Below are 10281 nucleotides of genomic sequence, written 5' to 3'. Positions count from 1 at the left end.
CTCCGCCTCCCAAGTAGCTGGGACCACAGGCGCCCGCCACAACGCCCGGCTATTTTTTGGTTGCAGCCGTCATTGTTGTTTGGCGGGTCCGGGCTGGGTATGCGAACCCGCTACCTTAGGTGTACGTGGCTGGCGCCTTAGCCGGTTGAGCTATAGGCGCTGAGCCCTGTCTGGCGTTCTTAACGTTGGTCTGTTTTTGGCTCTGTTGTATGCTGCACTGGCGGCAGTGGATATTGGGCTGGTTCTGCCTGTTTGTCCCTTGCCTCGATTGCCACGCTTTCCGGTCTGAGTTTTCCGAATGTTTCCGTTCTGCCAAGGCCGGAGAGGAGTGTGGAGCTCTGCGCGCTCAGCCCGCGTGTGTGTCTCAGCCCAGTGTCCCAGGGAGTGGGTGGGTGGCAAGTGTTGCATGTATGATATTTAAATTGCACCTGTGAGTACGTTCTTTTTGTTTTGTTAATTGTGCTTTTCCTGGCATGAGTCCTTTATCTTTTTAAAGTTTCTTCTAAGTTCCTTGCTTACAAATATGTTTGTCTCTGGCTCGGCGCCTGTGGCTCAAGTGGCTAAGGTGCCAGCCACATACACCTAAGGTGGCAGGTTCGAATCCAGCCCTGCCCACCAAACAACAATGACGGCTGCAACCAAAAAATAGCCGGGCGTTGTGGCAGGCGCCTGTGGTCCTAGCTACTTGGGAGGCTGAGGCAGGAGACTCGCTTCAGCCTAGGAGTTGGAGGTTGCTGTGAGCTATGATGCCACAGTACTCTACCCAGGGCGACAGCTTGAGGCTCTGTCTCAAAAAAACAAACAAACAAACAAACAAAAAAAAACCCAAATATATTTGTCTCATCATACCAAAACAGTTTAACAAAACACACTGCTTCTTTTTTTTTTTTTTTTTTTTTGACTCCTCTTCCTTTTAGTCAAAGACATCCTGAAGAAATAGTCCACATATGCAGGACTCAAATACCATGATACTCAAAGCACACTACCAATTTTATAACTCTTTTTAGGAAATAAAAGAAACCTATGTTAAACATACCTATTGATTGTAAGACACGTTATGATTTCAGAAACAGTAAGAAAATCAAGGAAGTCTGTAATTGCTAAATCCAGTATAAGTCACGTACTTGGTTACTGCAGCATTGAACACATTGCCACCTGTTATTTCTTTTGGAACATCCCTAATGTTGGGGTACGGATTCTGATCCTGTGTCACCCTGCTCATTTTCTTATCTTTATTGTCTTCCTGCCATGTCCTAATTTTTGACCTGGTGCTTTTTCTCACTTTACAAGTTTGGAGTGGGCAATCTCATAAGTTGAAGTGAACGGTCACTGCTGGTTAAATGACTTCCGGATCTCTATTTGGCCTATCCCTGAGCTCAGTACAACATGAAATCATCATTCTCTACCAAAATGCTCCAGTTCCTCCTCACTTAGAAATACTAGTATTTTTGACTTGACATTCAGTTTACTTATGCTGTCTTTCTGTCATTGACCGTATCAGTTTTTCTTAATAGTTGTATTAGTTATCTATTGTTGTGTAATAAGGTATCTCAAAACTGAAGCATCTCACAATAAGTGTTTATCTCATAGAGTTTCTGAAGGTCAGGAATCCAGGAATGGCTCAGCTGTGTGGGTGTAGGTCAGGGTCTCCTACAAGATTGCAGTCACTGGAGCTGGAGGATCCACTTCCAAGCTCACTTAACTGTGGTTGTTGGCAAGTCTTGATTCCTTGGAGTTTCCATAGGGTAGTTCACAACAGGGTAGCTGGGAGGGAGCGAGCATCTCCTGTCCTATTCTGTTAAATGTGGGAGGGATTATAGAGGGTATGATTGAGGCCAAGAGGTGGGAATCAAAAGGGCCGTCATAGAGGGTGGCTGTCATAATAGTTTTGCTCCAGGAATTTGTTTTTCATTTCTGTCAGCCTAGGTGATAGAAGTACTTCAAGTTTGGAGTGTTTACATACCAATTAGCATGTTTCCTTTTCATCTTCTGAAATGACTTTTACTTAGGCACGACTTTCATTATATTGTTATTTTTCTGCTTAAACCTCAGTTTACTTCTTATTAATCTGATGTAATTTATTTCAGGTGTACCATGTATAAGTGCTTCATATGTGTTAATTCATTTAATTCTTTTAAGAATCCTGTGAGGTAAATACTATTAGTCTCATTTTATGGATGAGGAAACTGAAGCTCAGCAGAGAGGTTGAGTAATTTGCCCAAGACTGCTCAGTATACAGCCGTTAAGTGAAGAAGGTAGAATTTGTACCGAGGCGGTCTGTTCCAGACCTTTTGTTCAGACTTACAGTTTGCTATTCACTATTTCCATATTTGGCAGTGCCTGTTCTCAACTTTATAGCTTGTTTATTATTTATCCTCTAGGTAAACTAGACTACTGTTCCTCAACTTTATAGCTTGTTTATTATTTATCCTCTAGGAAAACTAGACTGTTGTTGTCACTACTGTCTTGTCTCTTGGTATTTGCTTATGATCTTGGTTTAGAATAATGCCACTTCTCCCATTTCTGCATGTCAAAATCTTAATTATCCATCAAGGTCCACCTCCAATCTCCCCTTCTCCCAAATCATTCCAGTTATAAGTGAACTTTCTTCTGTATTCCTATGGAATTTTGTTAAACCCACTCTTGGCTATCCTTATTCCTGTATAAGGTAGACATTTCAAGATTAGGGACTATGCCTTCACTCTATGTCCCCTAGAGCACCTGCCATTATCCCTTGCATGTATTAGATACATAATATATACCTGATGATGGATGAAAGGGGAACTAGTTTAGATTTGCAAGTATTCCAGGTTTAAAGAAGCATGGTGTAATAACCTGGTTAGAAGTCTTGGATATCATCCTCAACTCTTCAGCTAACTAATTTTGCTACTTTGGACAAGCCACATAGATCTTTCTCAACTTGTAAGATAAAAGTTGATGTGATTATAAACTGAAGTGGTAGAATTTGAAATAGTATGGAAAGGATTGAGTTGATAAATTCTAAAAGGAAGATGAGATTTAGGCAACTGGCAGTTGAATGACTGAAGAGGAGGCCAATGTGGTGGCTTATGCTGGTAATCCTAGCACTCTGGGAGGGTGAGGTGGGTTGATTGCTTGAGCTCAGAAGCTTGAGACCAGCCTGAACAAGAGCCAGACCTTATATCTACTAAAACCAGAAAAATTAGGGGGGCATTGTGTCAGGTGCCTGTAGTCCCGGCTGCTTGGGAGGCTGAGGCAAGAGGATCATTTGAGCCTAAGAGTTTGAGGTCACTGTGAGCTATGATGCCATGGCACTGTACCCAGGGTAACAGAGTAAGACTGTCTCACAAAACAAAACAACACAAAACGAAAAAGAGAAAGATTGAAGAGGAGAGAATAAATAGTGACTGAGAAGTTGAACTTGTGAGAAATGGGAAGGTTGAAGGAAGTTGGTTGCATCTTACTTGATGTTAGGATACACAGATATGTGTCATTTAAGCCCCAGAGAGTGATTAAGCTCCCCTCTTCTCCATAGTGAGCTTCTGCTTTATCCTCTCATTCCCCCTTAATATGCTGTGATTCTTTTTCTGGCTCTCTTTTCACAAAATACATCTGATTCTTTTTTTGTGATTGTGTTGTTAGTAGTGTATCTTTCAGTTCTTTGAACACCAAAGAATCCATGATTTAAAGCTCCAAGGAGAGAGGGAGAAGAAGAGGGAGGGAGGGAGATAGAGAACTAGGGAATGAATAGGAGTATTTACCAGCTATGACCAAAGATATGTGATAAGAATATACTTGGGAGTTGCTCTCATTTTGGAGTCTTTTTAATATTTTATGTAGCCACATGGATTGGTGGTTGGTAAAGTAAGCTAGCAGAAGTGTAGGGATCTTAGTTCTTAAAAGACAGCCCGGAAGTAGTTGGTGATAGAGTGCCAGATGGCAGGAGAGATGTCATGACTGGAGGGGGCTAGTGATTCTGATAAAGTGAGTGAACTTGAGACTTCAAAGTCCCAGTGAATTCCCAGATACTTAGAGCCCAGTCAGGCCCTCACTTGTGGTGCCTATGTGTGAGAGGTGCTCATGTGGTTATTGTTAGGCAGTGGTATTCAGTTCTGGAATTAGACATACATGGGGGAATAGTCTTTATACATTGCCTACTAACTCTTTGACTAGGGCAACATACCTAACATTTCTAAATTATAGTCGCTTGGTAAAATGGGGTTAATTACTTGTCTTAGAGGGTTAGTATAAGGATTAAGTGATAAGAGTGCCTGGAGACTTGATAAATGTTAATGGAAATAATAAAACACCATGATAATGAAAGAAATATTTATGTGAGGACAAATATATTGTACAACTTCTATAACTTTGCATCTGGATTTTCCTGGAATTGCCTTCTTTCAGGAATAGGAAAAAGGCTTAGTTTTAAAGTTGTTCAGTGATCGCAGGAAATTCTTTCATGATTATCTTGGTAGGAGTACCTTATGTTACCAGTTTAAGGCCTTGGTAATCTCCTCTGATTTACTTGTGGCTTTACTTCTCAGAATTAGACTACCTAGAATTGACATCTTAGGTAGGGGTTGTCTTATCTTTATTTGTTTTTGGCCGGGGCTGGGTTTGAACCTTCCACCCTACTCTTGAGCCACAGGTGCTGCCTGGTTGTCTTATCGTTAAAGTGAAAGGGAAAGAGAGCTAATGTTTGTTGAAGACTTTATATTTCAAGTGTTTTACATAAAGTACCTCACTTAATAGAAAGCATATGTATTTTCTTTATAATCAAAATGATATACTTTCATAGATAAGATAAAATAGCATGAAAAAATTTATCATGAAAGCCAGCAATCCCTTGCCTTTATCTTTATTGAGATAATTGTAGATTCACATACAATCGTGAGGAGTAAGACAGAGAAATCTCATGTACCCTTTATGCAGTTTACCCCAGTGGTAACATTTTGCAAAACCATAGTGCAGTATTACCATCAATATATTGACATTAATATTTTCAACTGTCTTACTCAAATTTCCCCAGATTTGTGTGTGTAATTTAGTTCTTTCTTAGTCCATGTGAGCTGCTAATAACAAACTACTACAGACTGGTACCAGAAACTACCATAGTAGCTTATAAACAATAGAAATTTGTCTGTCAGTCTTGGTGGCTGGGTAATGCTAGATCAAAGGGCTGATAGATTTCATGTCTGTTGAGGCCTTCTTCCTGGTTCATAGCCAGGTGTCTCCTGTCCATGTCCTCACATGGTAGAAGGGGTGAGGGAGCTCTCCATGATTTCTTTATAAGGGCCCGGCCCTATTGCTTCTGATCACCTGACAAAGGCCCCACCTCCTAATACCATCACTTTGGGAGTTAAGATTCCAATGTATGAATTTTGGGCAACACATACATTTAGACCATAGCAGTTCCATACAATTTTATTACATTTATAAGTTCAGGTGTTCATAACCACAGTCAAGATACTAGATAGTTCCATCAGCACAAAGATTCCTTTTATAATCACAGCCACTCACTTGTAGTAATTCTCTTCCCTAGTTTCTGTAAAAAAAATTTGTGATTGCAAAAGTGCTATTTAAATAGAATCATTACAGTATATAACCCTTTGGGGTTGGTTTACTTCACTCAGCATAAACCCTGGAGATTTAGCCAAGTTGTATATATCGGTTTATTTGTTGTTATTGCTGTATGGTAGCAATAATCTACCTAGTTATCCTAGTTTAGTTCCAGGGCATCCTACTTTCTGCCACAAATTGGAAGAATAATAGTTGTCTTGGGCCACACATTAAATACACAGACAAGGAAAGCTGATGAGGAAAAGAAAGTCCATGTATACTTTTCGAGATATCTTAATATCACAGATAAGCAAAGCAGTCCTCAAATAATCTGCAAGCAGCCCATGGGCCACAGGTTGGGTACTCCTGGCTTTGGCTTAACATATTACCTGTCGGAGGACATTTTGGCTATTCCCAGTTTTTGGCTTTTAGAAATAAAGTGACCATGAATGTTTGTGTACAGGTTTTTGTGTGAACATGCATTTTCATTTCTTTGAGTTAAATGCTCAAGCATGGAATTGCCAGGTCCTATGGTAACTGGATGTTTCGTTTTATAAGAAACTGACAAAATATTCCAGAGTGGCTATGCAATTTTACATTCCTACTGGCAACATATATGGTTCAGTTTTATGAAAAACTGAATGTATCTGTGAATAATATAGTGCACAATCCAGTGTTTTTTAGTACTATGTATATTCACAAAGTTATAGAAGGATTTCTAATTACAGAACGTTTTCACACACACCCCCCCCCCAAGAAACCCCTAGCTGTTGCCAGCCACTACTCATTCTCTCTTCCTTCATCCCTTGGCAGCTACTAAGCTACTTTCCATTGGTATGGATTTGCCTATTCTGGACATTTCATATAAATGGAATCTCATAAATGTTATTAGATGAAGAAGGTCTGGCTGCCTGTCACTGTCAGCCAATGTACAGAGATGGGAATAGGTCCACCAAACTTTGTCAGAAGGCCAGTATTATGGAGAACAGTGAGAGTAGTCTCTCCAAGAATTTTGTGTTCTTCCATTTTCAGAATTACAGTTTCATACATAAAAGTTCAAAGACCACATCAATCCTCTATTCCAAATAATAATCAGCATAACTCAGTGACCTCTTACAACATTCCAATTCAAAAGTTAATCTCCTAAATCAATCCACCTAAACTATTTAAGGTAGGCATCTTTAGGGTGGGAGCTAAATTTATAAAACAGTAAGAATGGGAAACAGGGGATGAAGGTCAGGCAGGACCTAAACTGACCAGACCAGCTGTGTCATATCTGCCTTAGCCTGACACACTCCATCTTATTCTCACTATGTGTGTTTCCATTCTCCACTCTTATTACTACATTTCATATTCCATATATAGTGGAAATAATTACTATAATTGACTACACTTGTCCTGATATTGCACTTATTCGGGCAAGGGTTTTTGAGACAGAGTCTCAAGCTATCCCCCTGGGTAGAGTGCCATGGCTTCACTGCTCACAGCAACCTCCAACTCTTGGGCTCAAGCGAGTCTCCTGTCTCAGCCTCCCAAGTAGCTGGGACCACAGGTGCCCACCACAACGCCCGGCTATTTTTTGGTTGCAGCCATTATTGTTGTTTGGCGGGCCCGGGCTGGATTCGAACCCACCACCTAAGGTGTATGTGGCTGGCGCCTTAGCCGCTTGAGCCACAGGCACCGAGCCAAGGGATGGGTTTAAAGTTATCCTGGGAACAACTTGCTGCCTAGTTAACAAAAGACAACAGAGGGTACGCTAAATATTTTAACAAACAAAGATGTGTGAGAATAATATACTTCTCATCCTGACAACTGAATCTTAACCCTTATCTCCTCACAGTTCTGTAGTTCACTGGTGCAACTTGAGTTTGCTGGTTTCTCAGGGGCTAAGACTAGATGTGGGAATGATGTAATTCAGATAACTTGACTGCTGTAGGGGTCATGAATAGGTACAAAGAATTAGGTTACACTTATTGTATTTGTAAGGTAAAGTCCCTCTTCTGATTGTATTCTGCCCTCAAGAGGTATGCCATGAACCCACATCCCCCTCCCCCCTCCCCTCTCCTCAGTCCCTAACACCCCTTGTATTAGTTCATCTACTGCCTTCATATTAGAATTGAGTACATTGGATTCTTACCTCTCCATTCTTGCAATACTTTACTAGAGTATCCAGGTTAACAGAAAAGATGTGAAGTCTCCATCTTTTTAAATGGCTGAATAGTATTCTATGGTATACATATACCACAGCTTGTTAATCCATTCCTGGGTAGGTGGGCATTTAAGTTGTTTCCATATTTTGGCGATTGTAAATTGAGCTGTGATAAACAGTCTAATGCAGATGTCCTTTTGATAAAAGGATATTTTATCTTCTAGTTAGATGCCCAGTAATGGGATTGCAGTATCAAATGGGAGCTCTACTTTGAATTCTCTGAGGATTCTCCATACTTTCTTCCAAAAAGGTTGTATTAGTTTATAGACCACCAGCAGTGTAAAAGTGTTCCCTTCCATAGCCACACCAGCATCTGTAGCTTTGAGACTTTGTGATGTGGGCCATTCTCCCTGGGATTAGGTGATATCTCAGGGTAGTTTTGATTTGCATTTCTCTGATGATTAGGATTGATGCACATTTTATCATCTGTGTGTTAGCCATTCATCTGTCGTTTTCAGAGAGGTTCTCTTCATGTCTCTTGCCCAATGGTATATGGGTTTGTTGGGTCCTTTTTTTGGTTGATTAATTTGAGTTCTCAGTAGATCCTTGTTAATAATCTTTTGTCTGATTCATAATATACAAATATTTTTTCCCATTTGGAAGGTAGTCTTTGTGCTTTGGTGGTTGTTTCCTTAGCTGCTTTTCAGTTTGATTAAGTCCCATTTGTTTATCCAAAATCATTGTCATAAAATCTTTCCCCAGGCTGATATCTTCAAGTATTTTCCCCACACTTTTCCTTTAAAAAGGATTTTTATTGTTTTATGCCTCAGATTTAAATCTTTTATCCATCTTGAATCAATTTTTGTAAGTGGTGAGAGGTGCGTGTCCAGGTTTAGTCTTTTACATGCAGTTATCCCATTCTCCCAACCCCATTTATTCAATAGAAATTCTTTTCCCTAGTGTATGTTCTTGTTTGGTTTATCAAAGATTAGTGGCTATAATATGTTAGTTTCATCTCATGGTTTTTTGTTCAGTTCCAAATGTTAATGTCTCTGTTTTTGTGCTAATACCATGGTGTTTTGATTACTATGGCCTTGTAGTATAGCCTAAAGTCTGGTAGGGTGATACCCCTGGTTTTATTTCTATTGCTAAGCATTGCCTTGGCTATTCAGGTTTTTTTTCTGGTTCCATATAAAATGAAGAATTATTTTTTCCAAATCTTGGAAGTATGATAATTGTATTTTAATGGAGATTGCATTGAATCTGTAGATTGCTTTGGGAAGTATAGACATTTTAACAATGTTAATTTTTCCCAGCCATGAGCATGGTATGTTCTTCCATGTGTTAATATTTTCTGCTATTTCTTTCCTTAGGGTTTTGTAAAAGTCACCTCTTTTGTTAGATGTATTACTAGGTATTTCATTTTTTTGGAGCTGCTGTGAAGGGAGTTGTGTCCTTGATTAGTTTCTTTTCTTGGCTGTTATTGCCATATATAAAGGCTACTGATTTGTGGACTTTGATTTTATATCCTGAGACATTACTGTAGTTTTTGATCTCTTCCAGGAGTCTTATGGTTGAGCCTTTGGAGTTCTCCAAGTATAAGGTCATATCCTTGGCAAAGAGTGAGAGTTTGCCTCCTCTACCCCCATTTGGATGCTCTTTATTTCCTTCTCTTGTCTGATTGTTCTGCCTAGAACTTCCAGCACTATGTTAAATAGTAGTGGTGATAGAGGACAACCTTGTTCGGCATAGAAAAGCTTTCAGTTTTACACCATTCAGTATTATATTTGCTGTGGGTTTGTCATAGATGGCAGCAATCAGTTTAAGAAAGGTGCCACCCTTGCCTATATTCTTAAGTGTTCCTTTTTTTTTTTTTATTGTTTGGGATTCATTAAGGGTACAAAGAATTAGGTTACACTGATTGCAGTTGTTAGGTAAAGTCCCTCTTAAAATTGTGTCCCACCCCCAAGAGGTGTGCCATAAACTATGAACCGCCATATCTTTCCCAGCTCACCCCTACCCGTTCCTGCTTTCCCCTACCCTCCACCTTGTATTAGATCATCTCCTGCCTTCATATTAGAATTGAGTACATTGGATTCTTGTCTCTTCATTCTTATGATGCTTTACTAAGAAAAAATGTGTTCCAACTCAATCTGGGTTAATACAAAAGATGTAAAATCTTCATCTTTTTTTTATTAAATCATATTTGTGCACGTTAATTCTATCACGAGATACAATGTGTTGTTTCCATATACAATTTGAAATATTCTCATTCAATTGGCCAATACAGCAATCATGTCATCTCATAATTGTTGTGTTGAGATATTTATATTCGACATTCAGAAAGATTCACATGTACCCCTATAGGATAAATCATAGGCATGATCCCCACAATCACTCTCCCTTCACCCATCACCCCCCCCCCACCTCTCCCTGTATTCTTGGACTCCATTTGGATTATAGCTTTCCTATGATAGTTAACAATTCGTTTCATAATAGGGTTGAGTACATTGGATACTTTTTCTTCCATTCTTGAGATACTTTGCTAAGAAGAACATTTTCCAGCTCCATCCATGTAAACATGAAGGAGGTAA

The 10281-nt window shown here is 39.6% G+C and overlaps 1 protein-coding gene across 1 annotated transcript in view; it reads left to right on the top strand.

Moving 5' to 3' along the window:
- Window positions 1–10281, top strand: part of SPIDR (scaffolding protein involved in DNA repair) — a 533511-nt gene that overhangs the window by 556 nt on the left and 522674 nt on the right.

This window comes from Otolemur garnettii, unplaced genomic scaffold, assembly GCF_000181295.1.
Source record: "Otolemur garnettii isolate 467f Iridium unplaced genomic scaffold, OtoGar3 scaffold00237, whole genome shotgun sequence".
In the NCBI taxonomy this organism is placed as follows: domain Eukaryota; kingdom Metazoa; phylum Chordata; class Mammalia; order Primates; family Galagidae; genus Otolemur; species Otolemur garnettii.
This window is presented reverse-complemented; position numbering and strand designations above follow the sequence as displayed.